Source organism: Sylvia atricapilla, chromosome 21 (genome assembly GCF_009819655.1).
Source record: "Sylvia atricapilla isolate bSylAtr1 chromosome 21, bSylAtr1.pri, whole genome shotgun sequence".
NCBI lineage: Eukaryota > Metazoa > Chordata > Aves > Passeriformes > Sylviidae > Sylvia > Sylvia atricapilla.
The window spans coordinates 8,953,487-8,968,459 of NC_089160.1; positions in this window are offsets into that span (position 1 = coordinate 8,953,487).

Genomic DNA, 14,973 nt, shown 5'->3' on the forward strand with positions numbered 1-14,973 from the left:
GCGGGCACCGCGCCTAGAGGCGATGGGCGAAGCCGTCGGCGGGGCTGAGCCGGGGCGCCGCTGAAAGTTCCGGCGCTGCGGCCGCGCCCGGTAAGTTTGCCGGGCGGGGAGGGCGGCAGCGGCCCCACTGCGCTCTCCGCGGGCGGCAGCGCGGCGCGGGCACCGCCGGGGGTGCCGTGCCCGGGCGGAGCGGGAGCCGCCGGAGGCTTTCCGTGCATGGCACCGGGTGTGTACGTGCGGCTCCGTGTACCGGCGGGCGGGAGTGCGCTCCGGGCAGGGATGCTGCGATGCTCGGGGCTGAGCCCCGGCTCCCCGCACGCCTGCCGGGCATCTCCGCGGTGTGCGGGCGCGGAGTACGAGCACGGAGCGCCTCTCTGGCCGCGGTGCCATCGCGGCGGGCGGCAGCGGCTCCCCGTGCCCGTGCCCGGGGCGGTGCGCGGAGCTCCGCGGGGTGCGGCGGCAGGCGGGGCGCTGCCGGGCTCCGGGCTCCGGGCACCAGGCTCTGTGCTCTGTGCTCTATGCTCCGGGCTCCGGGCTCTGTGCTTTGGGCTCTGGGCTCCGGGCACCAGGCTCTGTGCTCCGGGCTCTGTGCTCCGAGCTCTGTGCTCTGTGCTCCGGGCTCTGTGCTTTGAGCTCCGGGCTCTGAGCTCCGAGCTCTGTGCTCTGTGCTCCGGGCTCTGTGCTCTGAGCTCCGAGCTCTGTGCTTTGAGCTCCGGGCTCTGAGCTCTGTGCTCCGGGCTCTGTGCTTTGAGCTCCGGGCTCTGTGCTCCGCGCTCCGCGCTGGCGGGGCCGCTCGCACGGAAAGGGAGAAGCAAAAGCCGCAGCTCGGGGCGCGGCGGGACCGCGCTGGCTCCCGGCTGGAGGGAGGATGGAGCAGCCCGGCTCCTCCGCCGTGGTCTGCGCTCGGTGTGTTCCCCTGCCGCTGACCGCGGGATCTGGTAATCCCTTCTAGTCAAGGCGTGTGTACATACTGTGGTTGCGCTGCTCTGCTGCTTCCAGCTGTTTTTTCTCTAAAATACCTTACAGCTGTAAGCTCGTGACTGACGGTGTAAGCTCGATGTATGCTTAGAGCAGCTGTGGGTATGCCTGTGGTACATGGTGAGGAACCTGCCTCTGTAGTATTAACTCCGTGCTCTTACCGTGCCCAATGGCAACACGTTTACCTTAGCGCATCTGGGCTTGGCGTGTTCTAATACCGAAATCGATGCCAAGAGCTCCCCGCCTTCCCCTCTCCTTGGTTTAAATATGTGCTACCTTTTTAGGCTGTACAGTAGCTATCTCCGTGATAGGCTTTTATTGATTGTTTTCCCAATATCCAGAGGTTGTAGATACCCATCTTGATTGTGCCGATGCTTCCCTGATAATTAACGAGTCAGATGCACTGTGCCGTGGAAATAAATACCGACTGTCCGTGTGGTGGGGCAAGCATCTCAGCCATCGCCCGTGTCTCCAGACGGGTGTGCAGTGACAAACCCCCGCCGCTCCCGGTGCCGGGGTTTCAGCTGGTAATTTGGAGCTGAACGTAAAGCACTTTGATGCTGGAGGTATGGAATTCCTGGTGTTGCAGAGAGAGCGCTTGGCGAGTCGCAGAGAGCAAGATGTAGTAGGGAAAGAGCTGTACATATCAGAAGGTGAGACACAGCCCAGTAGATTTCCTTCCTTCTTGTCTATAGTTGCTTTTCAAAGCTTATTTTATACACAACCCTTAATTAATCTCAAAACATTTCTTCACAGACAAAATGCAGTCTCCTAATGACCTGCTGTACCTACAGATAACATAAATTCATCAGAAGTGGATACTGTAGTCTTAATACAACTGTGTGCCTTGGGGGTTTGGGCTCGTTGGTTTGTTTTAAGAACTCAAACCTCTAAACTGCTGAGGAATTTAGGAACCACTCTTGGTCTTGCCTTTTTTTGATGTTGTGGTGTGTGGTTAGTTAGTTGGTTGGTTGTTGTTGTTATATCACAGTTTTGTTTCAAAAAATGGTTAGAAGTTTTCTGAATAGCTGATCTTTAAAAAACCCCGAACAATCAAAACCAAATAAGATCCCAAGAAAATTAGATGTCAAAATACTGAAATAAAAATCCTTTCATTTTAAAGAGAGCAGTTCCTTTCAGTTGTGAAATTTTAAGTATTTAAATGATGTGAATAAATAGCAAATGAGAAAATTCTTATTGAAAGCAGCTTTTAAGAATGTGGGAATGCAAATTACTACTCTCCACACTTCAAGTAGTCAGATGTGGAAGTAAATGAACATATTGTATTGATGGCTTATGTGTAAGAAAGCCATTGAAATGTATTCAGAGTTCTATAAAAGCAATGTCAACTGAGGAAAAGCGTGGCCAAGGAAGCCTGTTACTCATTTGATGTGGCATCCTGGTTAAAATGGCAATTTTGAAGGCTGAAGAAATGACCTGGTTGCTCACACGTGTGCCTGTGGTCACACATGGGGGTGTGCAGAAATGGCTCAGGAACAGGTAAATGCACACTTCTCTCCACTGAGATAGGAAATGGGGAGGATTGGTGTTGATGTTAATTGGAGCAGGCAGGACATTATTTCGCTGTGATTCATGAGGTCTAAACCGTATGCATTTAATTTTTAAATGATCTTAATCTGAAAAATGTAAGAAGCATAATGCAGCTTAATTTATCACAATCTCAGGGCTGTGAATAGGGGAGAACAGTCCTCTCCATTTGGTCAGGAATATTTTTTTGTTCATTTTACAGACTGAGAGACTTTGCTTCTGTCACAATGACTGCCAGTATCTCACAATGACTGTAATGGGACTCGATTTTGAAATGTTTTAGAGACCAGATATAAATTGGTGATGGAACTATGAAATTCATGAGTTTCTGTTTTCTTGTCTGCTGCTTCTTCATTTAGATGTGCCCATTGTTTATATTTGACAGTCCAGTGCAACTGAGTAAATGATGACTTTTGTGAGACCAGACTCAATACAGTTTTAGTTTTTCTCTAAAGGCCCAGTCCTGAGTCTGCTGCTTTGAGGTCCAAAATTTTCTGCCTTCAAAGTTAGTGAAGCCAGGGTCAAGTCAAACTGTAGTTTGGTCATGGTGGGTGGAAGCAATTTAACATATTGTAGTCACCACTGTATTCAGCTTCTTTAGTGTTTCCAAGTGCGAGGTGCATAAAGTACTTTAATAATTATGTAGTCTTTATATGAGTTAGGAAAATACAGTGTTTGCTTTGTCACCTGGCCTCTGCTCACCTTTAATGATCAGTTATAGTCCCAGTGTACAGACTTTAGGTTTCCCAGGATTTTTGTGCATTGCATACATGAGTTGATGACAGCTTATGTTTTTAAAACCTCTGCAGAAGTTACCAAGAAATGGCACAGGATTAAAACAGTAAGGAGAGTTTCATGGAGTCATAGAAAGTTTGGGTTGGAAGGAGCCTTTAAAGGTCATCCAGTGCCACTCCCCTGCAATCAGCAGGAATATCTCCAAGTAGAGCAGGTTTCTCAGAGCCCTGTCCAACCTGACCTTGAGTGTTTCCAAGGATGGGGTCTCTGGGTGACCTGTGCCAGTGTCTCATCACCTGCACCACAAAAACTTCTTCATTAATCTCAGTTGACTCACCTCCAGCTGGAAACCATTGCTCCTTCTCCTGTTTGAATCACTGTTGGTACTGGTGCAGTCCTTTCCAGTGAATAAATAAAATAATTCTTGTCTCACAAGTTAAAATGCTTGTTGTGCTTGAGGAAACCACATTGAAGCTAAGGCTTGTGAAAGTTTTGGTTCAGAAAAACTGCCATGTTTAGAAAAATATTCCTGATTTTTCTGCTGTAAGGTTGTGTGGAGTCCTGGGTGCACACGTGTTAAGGTGATGCTGTTGCTCTCCTGTAGAGGCTGATTTAATCTTCTGCTCTGTTAGTTAAGTTAGAGCTGATTACCCAACCTTCCACTCATTACCAGTGCTACCTTTCTGTACAATGCTGGTCTGTAACTGGTCTGACTCAACCAAAATCCACTGGAGAACAGCAAGCTCTGTATCCAGTTTCAGTCTAGGTAGCAAATCTGCCATCTGTGGTGACAGGATAATCAGCCATATCAAACCAGCATCAACCTTTCCACAGCTCTGCCAGACCAGCACTGCCTCACTGAGGCCTCTTGCAGCTTCCCAGTTTCTCAGTGATTTCTCATTATTTGACCAGGCTGATACTTATTTTAAAAGATGGAGCATTTTGCTGAAGTGCTGATAAGAGGCATATTCAAAGTTTATTGAAATCAGTAAGAGGTAGACTTGTCCCTCCCTCAACTTGCCATTTTACTGACTTACTTGTTATGGTTTCTTGACCGAGGACAGAGTGCAGTAATATTTGCACAGAATTATTCTGTAGTACAGCTGTAGCTGTAGGTTTTAGGCTGTGATAGAATTGTCAGTGGTGGCTGCCTCCTCCAAAATCTATCCAACATGTTGTATCTTGCTATTGTTCTGCTTTCCATGAATCAAACAATTAACTAAGAAAGAGAGATAAGTGTGCTGAGTGACAGTTGATCTCTGAGTGAAATAAGAGGGAAATTATGTTAAATGGTACTTCTGTTGGATGGAAAGTAAGATTCTGATGCTGCTTAAGTAAAAAGGCGATATTAGTTATATTCTTATCTTGGCACTTTGATAAGCCTGTTCTTGAGATTTCTGCTGCATTTCATGATGAGGAGACTGTGCTTAAATGAGCAGATTTCAGTCCTCATCCATCTTTGCCTATGGCTGAAACCACATAAATATTAAATCCTTAAAAAGAAAACGTCCCTACTGGTAGACTTAAAAATCAGTTCATGTGGATGGAGCTAAACTCTGCCATTGCCATCTCATTTCAGAAAGAATCTTTTTTATTTGTTGAAGTGTTTTCTGTTTATTTGCTTGAAAGCCTTTATAGGTCTTGCAGTTTGATACACTCTAACATGGAAATCTTTGTGCATAAATTATAGCTGTAGTTAGCATTATGCCATGCAGTAATGTCACTAGTATTTATACTTGACAGGAGAAGTAATTTAGATGCTTCTCTAGTTTTTTTGAATAGCTGGTAGGTGTTACCTGTTCATTTAATTCACTGTATTAAATGCCATTGGTTTTACCTTAATGTATCTTTAATAAATTTTAAAACCTGTTTGAGCAACGAAAAAAGCACCAGAAATACAATTTTAGTGGAAATTGAAATATTAATACCAGTGATACAGGGTTAATTGAATGTCAGGAAAAAAATACCATCCAGAGGATGAAAACTCCTTTACTTGTAACTTCTACGTTGAGAATAATTTCAAGGTGTTTTAAAAGTTGAAATGAGTGCTGAAATGGTGGGGGAAATGCATCCTAAAACTGCAGTTTTTAGCTTAACTGTTGCTGTTATGTTTGAACACAAAATCTAAAGCAATTTCTTGAATAATAATGAAACGAGGCATAAAAATTAATCTCCATAAAAAGTCCCTAAGGGAAAAAAAAGACAGATGACTTTGTGAGGAGCATTCTGGTGTGCAGGGAGATGAGGCATTTCCTGTATTCATGTTGCTGAGTAATCTTTATTTACTTATGTGGAGTAAGTTTTGGTACTTCTTTCCCGTATTTTCTAAAGCTAAGGATGTTTTACTCTGCCTCAGCTTTCCACAGAACACATGAGCACATGAGTTGAGTGCTCTTGTTTCCAGCCTGGCTGGATTCTGATTTTTCTGTCAGTGAGTAACTGGTATTTTCAAAGCTTCTCTGTTAAAGTTCCAGTTAGTCTGGAAAAAAAGGGAAACTCCTTTCCTTTCAAGCTTTCAGAAGCAGTTCACTTCCTGACAGCACTGAAGCTTTGTCTCTTCTGTGGCTTGGTGTTGAAGCTTCTGTGTTGAACTCAGCTTGTTTCCATTTTCTCCTGAATGGATGAAGAGTCAAAACTCAATGTAACAGATTCATCAGCTGGGAGTGAGGATGGGATTTACTTTGGAGAACTGAGACACTGAAGATGTTGAAGGCTTGTGTATTCTCTGCTGAATATGGAACCTCTGTGTTGGATTTCTTGAGTTTGTTTGATGGGTTATTGAATGGAGTCCTGTTGGGTATTTGCCATGTAACCTCTTGTGCTTTCAGACCTGTATCTAATGGCTGATGGATGGAAATTGAGGGGTGCTGGTACTCATCTTGTATATGTGTGTGTGTATATATATATATATACACATGCTGTTCCACTGAGCGTAGAGCATACGCTCAAATTAATAAAAAGAATCAAAAATTAAAGAAGTTATTTTTATTTCATAAGTCTCAGAATATGATTACTGGATCGTAAGTGTGTTGCTTATAATTTAAAAACCTCTCTTGAGTTTTCCATGTCCAGAACTTTGTACAGACATATAATTATATTGTGTTCTATCACTGCTTACTACTACCATGCCATAGATCAGAATAGGGCCCTTGGAGTGTTAATCGTTCCAGTCCCATTGTAAATGAGTAACCTTTGACATTTCAGTAAACATCAGCATGTTGGGTGCTAAGTGTATTGTCTGTGTTGTTACCAGATGGAGACAAGTTGTCACTTTTTCTTCTTTTGTTACTGGACTATCATTAGTGTATGTGTACAGCTACATGTTTTGTAAGTATTTTGTTTAAAAAAAACCCCAAAGCTTCATAATTGTGGCTGTGCTCAGGTGGGGCTGGTCTCTTTCTCCAGGCAGCATTGACAGGAGAGGACACAGCCCTAAGATGTGCCAAGGGAAATATAGGCTGGATATCAGGGAAAAGGTTTTCACAGAAAGAATAATAAAGCACTGGAATGATGTGCCCAGGGAGGTGGTGGATCCCCATCCCTGGATGTGTTTAAGGACAGACTGGATGTGGCACTGGGGCCAGGGTTTAGTTGAGGTGTCAGGGCTGGGTTGGACCCAATGATCTTGGAGGTCTCTTCCAACCCTGTGATTCTGTGAATTACTGAAGATCTGGGAGGTGAAAAATAACTTCCAGTTTTCTCCCAGCAAAGAAAGTCTTCTTGGGCTGAGAAGAAAGGGTGTTATGGCTCACCTGTGTGCTCTGGGGTCCGGGTTGGGGTCCAGGTTGGTCCAGGTTGGTCCAGGTCGTGTTCTGTAGGACAAGGATTGAGATTCCCAGGGCTCTTTGTTGTGTTCTGTTAGAGTGAAGGTGTAAAGGTGTGTGGACACTGTGATGTCCTGGAGCTGCCCAGGGACAGCAACAGGTCTGGGAGAGTTCAGGGAGGGAACAACTATGACCCCATCCACAGAATTCTTGTGAAGGAGAACAACAAACCTGGAACCAACTTTCTGTGTTATTGTTTGGATAGTGTGTTAATGGGAACCTTATAATGACGAAGTTTGAGATAAATTAGAAGTAGAAACGAGGCATTTTTCAAAAGTCTCTCCAGTAAATGTTTATCTGCTATTAACTGATAAGTAGGAACAACTTCAGTATTAATTTCGTGCACTGAGGATGAGTGAGATCAGTTCAAGGCTGTTATGCCCTGAATTTGCAGACAACTCCTTGTAATTAAGAAATAAAGCTCATAGTTGTTGTTTTTATTTTTCTCTGATGCTTTGCCTGGGGGTCAGAAGTGTATTCTTGATGCCTGCTGTCTATAGGCACTAAAGGATTTAAATAACATTGTGCCTATTAACAGAAGTTGTTTGCATTGGTGTAAAAATTTCCCTCCAAAGCTGATTTAGTGTTCCGACATATTGGGGCTGTGGAATTACAAGGCTGTTAATAGATGAGAAAACAACTCTCTGTACCGTGAAGGTGATTATGATCACAGGAAACTCATATCAAAATCGCTTTAGGTCATGATGTTATAGTATGGAAACTTTTAAAAGGTTATTTCCTTAAGCTGTTAACAAAAGTGGTCTTCTGTTATGGTTTCAGCTCCTAGGGACAGAACTTTAAATATGGTGTCTGCTTTGTCTGCAGAATAAAACAGGAGCTCTTCTCCTGCTGGTTATCCTGGGAGCTGAGCATCTTGTTACATTTGAGTACCAAGGCAGGGTTCATTCCTGATGGGAAAACAAACTTTCTCTAGCGGAGCCATTCCAGTTGAGCTCTCTGCCAAGTACTGCTCCTTAAAACAAATCTATCATTTACAGGAATTGTGATTTTAGCCCTTTTAAATGTTCCAGTGCTTTTTCTTACACGGGGTGAGGTTTGTGTATTTGAAAAAGAAGGGCAGAGAAGGACACTGCTTCAGAAAGATTATCTTCCTGGGGAAGCACACAGCTAAAATTGGACACTGGATGAGCTGTACAGGCCTAAGGGGCAATGATAACAGAATTAGCAGAAATAAAGATTTGTTGTTTCCTGCTTGCTGGAATAACTCATCTGTTGTGGGGAATATGTAGATGATATTCCCTGAAGTGTAATTTATTATGTACAGTTTCTGAGGATTCCCAGATTGTATCCAAATTCACTTTTCCCTTTCTGGTATGGAGTTAATGGGGAAATCGAGCAGCTCTGTTTTATCTGCTTCTGCTGCTTGGTTTTAGGAGTGTGAGAGAGCTGTTCTGCTCCTATCTGAAGGTTCACAGCCCTCTCTCCAGTGCAGGAATGTTCTCTTCCCTCTGGGGGGGAGAACATCTTTTCTCCTCCCCAGCTCTTCCCTCCTTCCACACACCCGTGGATGGTGTTGGGAAGATTCCTTAGCACCTCTTGGGTGGACAGCCAGCCCTGGCAGGGTGAGACAGCTCTGAATAGTCAGGAGTCAGATTTTTATAGCAGAACAGGCACGGTTTGTGGGGCAGGACTGAAAAGTGCCTGCTGCACCTTCATATTTAGGCAGCTGGGTCCTCCTTGGGGTCTTCCCCTTCTGGGTTTTTAAAGCAGCAAAGCTTACCTGAAGCTGTACTCACTCCGTGGCTTTTTCTATTACATGGAGTCTTTAGAAACAGATTTTTTTAAAAATGCTCTGTAGCAATTTTTAAACTCTTGGGTCAACTTGTAAACTTCTCCAAGAAGATTGTGGGTGGGTGTGGAATTATTTTTAGAATCAGAGAACTGCAATGCCAAGTACGCATCCACTTCTGAGTTTTCTTGTTGTGACTAACAGACTAAAGATACTTCTTTATTTCTTCTCTTGACATTTCCTGAGCAGCTGAGATGGAATTCTTTGCTAAGGACAAGCAGTATAAAAGTTTTGCGTGGGTAAGGGGCTCATCTGGGGGTCAGAGGGAGGGTTTTCTATACGAGATCAGCAAAATGGATGTTCTGGCTCAGTGTCGTGTTCTGGACTGCGGTTCTCTAACAAACCCATAAATAAGGAATATTGACCTGGTACTCCTCAGTTGATGGCAGAGATGGTGAGCAGACACAGGAAGGCTGTTTAGGATGCAGATCCTGCTGTCAGTGTATCTCTGAGCTGAACAAAGGCATAGTTGTAGAGTACAAATACAAATATTTGGAGAATGTACCTCTAAATGCATGAGCATTCATTCAAATTAGGAATCTAAGGATGGATAGCATTAGCTAAAGAATTCAATTCTCCTAGAAATGAGTGCTTTGTAGTGAATGGAATTCAAGCTGACAATTGTCCATTTGAATTCTCAATACTGTGGACTTGCTGGAATTTTATTTCATTGAAAAAAGAAATTAATTAAAATCAGTTCATTCCTCCTTTGCAGTCATATATATGAAGCAATTTCAAAGGATATCAGATAAAAATTGTTTCCATAGTAAAAGGTTCCAAAGGGTTTGTGGAATGATGAAAGGAATTAAGCAACAAGTTGTTCTGAATATTTAAAATAATCCAAACTTTGAGTTTGGTTTTTGCACAACAATTTCACCTTTTCTTCAACTTGCCTGATGGACCTGAAGCCATAATTTGCAATGATAAGGTGAATGACTGAGGCTTGAAGGTCCTTTTCTGAATGAATGTTGAAGGTGAGTCTTATCTGCAGATTTCTTTAGGCAACGGTCTTTTGAGCTGTTATTCCTACATTTAAAAATGTTGATATATTTTCCAGATTTGGATAAGAGAGAAAAGTATTTGTAGCCTTCAGCCATGGAGTGGTGGCTGTTCTGGGGGATGAACTGAGAACCAGCGGGTCTTAGTGTTACATCTGTTTATTGTGCATTGAGGATCATATTGCTGCTCACCCTTCTCACTTCTGTTTATTTTTTTTAAAGGCATTTAATTAACTATCTTTAGAAATAAGCAGGAGAATGCTGCTTTGGGTTTTGAGGGTCACTCAAAACTCCCCTAATTTTTCTTCAGCACCTAATAAATACTTTGCATGCTCTGGAGAAAATCGTTTTTGTGCCCAGACTCCAGCTCATGTTCCTGCACTTGTTCAGCAGAGGAATTAGCCAGCAGGAAATGCTGGTTGTGTTGGTGCCATCCTCACCTGCTGTTCATGAAATCGTTCATGCACTTAACTTTGAAAGGGTGCCTTGTTTATTTCAGAGAAATCCAGGAAAGTCATAAAATGCCACTCTTGTCTTTTACATCTTGGGCTAATAAAGTTCCTGTTAATGGAAAGGTTTCACAGTGGAGTCTGCAAAACTTCTTCCTTGCTGTTTCTCACACGTGAAGAGGTTTCTGTATCAGTATTCAAACAGCACCTCCACTGAATATACTGCCATTAAATAGTGAAAATTAGTGATCATAAAGGGAAACTGTGTGTACTTAGATACACTTAATGTGAGTCATGGAGCTGGCATTGGCACTGGATCGAGTGCACTATTACTGGGAAATGATTGATATGTTGCTTTCATAACAACATAACAGCTGAAGTGATTTTTCAGCATCATTTGGAAATGGATAGAGACTTTATTTTCAGTTGTCATAATATTCCACTTTAAAATAAATGTACCACCCAGCGATGATAAATTTGTACTCTCTTTTTGAATCAGGTTGATATTTTTGTATCGCTTGTGCTCTAAGCTCCGTCACAAAACTGAAGTTTCACTTGCCTTATGCTTGGCTTTTTAATTTGGGCGGACTCTTGCATTGTGCACTTCAGTTTGCTGGTCACTAGGAACAGTGTGTAAGAGTAGCTAATGCCACATTTTACTGGGTGCTTAACTTCTAATAGTGTATTTTGGATTTTATTGAGTAAGAGGCACCAGCTGTAAATCAGTAAACGTTCAATGAAATCTAGAGACTTTAGACTTGAACTGTCTCTGAGCCGTTCCCCAAGGCATTTGCCTGGTGTCCTTCTAAAATGGCACAAAAGATGGTTAAGACCAACACATCAACATTTTCTTCACTCGATCTACATTGACAATTTTTAATGACACCTTTGTTAGATGTTTCTACACACTCCAGAGAAACCAATATAATTGTTTGGGAAGTCAGCCCTTCAGCTTGAGCTTGTGAGCAGAGGGCAACTTCATCTTTAGGACAAAAAGGCAAGTCTGGGGTGCAGAGAGCATCCCTGTGGTCCCTCTGGGCAGCCTGGCAGGATGGAGGGCAGCCACCACGGACAGTCTGTCTTGGGGGAGTGTGCAGATAATCCAGAATTTAGGGATTGTCATTCTGCCCCAGGCTCTATCTGTTTCCTGTGACTTTCTTTTCCCCAGCTGTATTTGTTGTTTAAGTTATAGCGATTCAGTAGTAGATATTTGGATGATGTGGAAGTAAAAGGATTTTTTTTCTGCATCCAGATCTCCTATTTTAATTTTTTAAGTGCAGATCATCTAGTCCACAGTCCATTTTGAGTCTCTCTTCGCAACTCTAAAGGCTGAAGTTTTTGCAAAACTGTTCTTCATATGAGCTTTCATTCCTATTTCCTGATTCCAGTTGGAAAAAAAAAATGTAACATAACAGACATATTTTCGGCTGAAAAAAATAATTTTATGTACATCTTAAACATTTGTTTCTATTTGCATGTTGGAATTGAAATGTATGAACACAAATACAACACGTTTGTCATCTTTTAAATTTGTCAAAATGTCAGTACAGTAGTAAATATTTGGTTCTGTTTTCTGGCAGACTGGGGGCAGGCAGTAGCTGCCTTCTAATTAGTAAAAGCCCTCCTACAGAACTGGAAAAGGTATTCTCAGGCTTTATCAGCTTTTAATTTTGCATTGTGGAGGTGACAATGGCCCACGTCCTCATTAGCCTTCTGCCTCTTATAAGCAGTTCTCAGCTTGTATTCTTTTCAGTTCTGTCTGAGCAATAATGCCCTGTTTCCTACAAAAACACTTTTTTTTGTACTTTTTTTGTACTTTTTTTCACACTTGGTGTTCCTTTCAATATTTGTTTCATGAAATTTGTTTCAGTTTTTGTTTCATACAATCCATAAATTGTAGTTAGCCTCACTTTTCCTCCCAGCATTTGGTTTGGGGTTTTTTTTTCGCCTACGCTGCAAACATCGAGGAGTTTTCTGTGGTGTTTCATGGATACAAGTGTTAGAATTCATACCATGATTCCTGTTTTCTTGTGCACAGTAGATACTAAGAAAAACAAATTCTCCAAAATGCATTTTCCTAAGACACTGATTTCCTGAGACTGTTGGTGAAGTGAAACATCCCAATACAGAAATTCAGTCTTGAATGGTGGAGCTGAGTTCTGCTGTATTAACTTTATCTCTGAAAAGAGAACTGACTGAGCAGTTGTAAATATGGTGCTGCATAAGACCCTAATACTCCGGTGGTTTCAGAGGGAGATTTAGAGCTGTTTGCTTTTTGAGAGGAAAATATTGTGACAGCTGTGCTTAAACATGTTTTATGTGCTTAAAAATTCTTTTAAGGCAGAGTTAGAGGGGGAAAAAATCAAGAGATGCCCGAAAGCAGCAGTTGGACATGAGTTCAGAGGAAGCTGGGACAGCTCTTTGAAGCTGTATAGATGTAAATCAAATCCTGCCGTAGATCAAGACACTTTCAGGTTTCCTGTAATTATTTGCAAATTCTGAATCGGATAGTTTTATTTTTCTGAGAGTAGGCAGACTTTGTGTGTGCAGACCTGGATGTGTGTGGTGCCCTGGAGCCTTTCAGGTGTTTGTGTGTGCCCTGAGTTGTGCTCAAAAGTCACTTTCCACCCCTCATCCCCCAGCTCCCTCCTGACAAAAATTCCTTGTCCTTTGTCAGTATTTCCAGCTGTCCTTAAAGTGACAACCTAAGGGTAATAATTGATGAGTGTTCATCTCTCATGAATTTCTCTTTTTCTCTTGGGGTAGGAATATCTCATTAGCAGAAACAACAACCAAAAAAAGGCATTACTTGTCCATAAAATGTTCAGTATTTCAAGACTGTGTACTAAAAACTCCGTGCCTGCTTCTTCTGTATTAGTTTTCAGCTTTTGTTTTGGTTTCTAACTCAGTCTTGAAAAGCAGTATCAGAGCCAATGTTTATGCAGAAAAGAGACTCATGGAACCTGTGTCACCCCTCAATAATTGGTGTGAAGACCCGGTAATTGCTTAATTTTGTAGGTAGCTTCCCACACAGGGACTCTGAATCCTGCCTTCCATTGAGCCTGAGAAGCTGCTTTGCCCATTTCCATTTCAGTTTGTAATGCCACTTGGGGTTCAAAGACCAGGGGTAAGTCTCGAGCACTATCCAGAGAGTCGAAATGAAAGGAGAATTAACTAGAGAAGTCGCAAACCTTGAAGAAATTATTTTCTCCACCCTTTCACTTAAAACCTATCACCCAGTGTTCATGTCATCATAAAAATCCTAATTTCTGGCCTGCGTTCCTTGTAATTCAGTCATCTATTACCCAGGCAGTTCACAGGTGGTGTGGTTTGAGTGAATATCAAGGGATCGGGAGTGATGAGATGCACAGAATGGACAACAGAGACAATGTTTGAACCCCAGACAAAATAATTACTGTCTGTTCTGACTGCTCTTGTGAAAGCAGGTTGCACATGGAAACTTTGCTGTGTATTTTTTTTCCCCCAGTATCCTTTTGAAACAGGTTGGCACTTTCATCTTCTGAGGGTAAATGCTGTGTACTGTGCTAAGAGTGACACTTGCTTGGCTTTTTGTAGGTTCAGGTCTAGACACAGAAGGGCTAAATACAGGTTAACCATATTTTACTTTTTGTTCTCCGAAGACAAAAGAAATAAAGGTGGTTTCCTGAAGATGGTGTCTTAGGCACCGTTACATCTGCGCTCCAGATCTCCTGGCTGTGATCTTTTATTCATCACGGAAATGCCCTGCAGCAGTCCAGTGTCTGCCTGTGCTCTCCAGGGCTTCCTGCCTCCTCTGCTGTGTGTCTGTCCTGGCCCAGATGTGACAGGAGTTTTTGTGGCTGCTCTGAATCCCTGCGCTCTGCAGGCTGGCCAGGGAGAAGGGCAGGTGTGAAACACTCCAGTGTTTGCTCCCAGAGCCCTGCCCAGCTTTATCTTCTATTTCTGGACAGCTGATAGAATAATTTCAGCTTGAAACCTTTGAATAATTTTAAGCAAATTTCACTCTGTAATCATAATAATTATGGGACGGAGATAAGAGAGGGCTGGGAGTGATGGAGTAAGGAACTCATGCTGGTTTCCAATTGTTTGCATAAATTATACCCTGATTTAATGTCCGATAAGCACAGGAGGAGTATCTGGTGGCCAATAGGAATAACAAACCTCTGAATGCAAAATTTGAACGCTCATGGGAAAAGACTGACTAAAATTTGTGCAGGGATGAGATGATGTGAATATTTCCTGTCAGTTTTGCAGGCTAAGCTCTGCAGAGGTTGTGTCATCATAAAAATAATATTTGCAATTAATTCTTCTAAGTGCTAATAGCAATTTGTATAATTTCCATTGGTGAAGGTGTATAATCTTCTTAATCAAGTAATGTTAAGGAGAAGAAATTTTCTTTCTAAGGAGCTTGCATAAGTGATTAACACAGTTTTACTGAGTGTCTTTAATTTTTAGTGCTTTTGGTTTTCAAGTTCTTTGTATGTGTTTAATCTTCAAAAGACAATGATGTGACACCACTGACACTGGTGTGTGGTTTTTTTCTCTAACTAGGGCTATTCTTTGGGCAGTGTAAAGCTTTATCCTTTGTCTGCTTTGGCTGTTTTCTCTTAAATTAATTTCTGGGGGTTTAT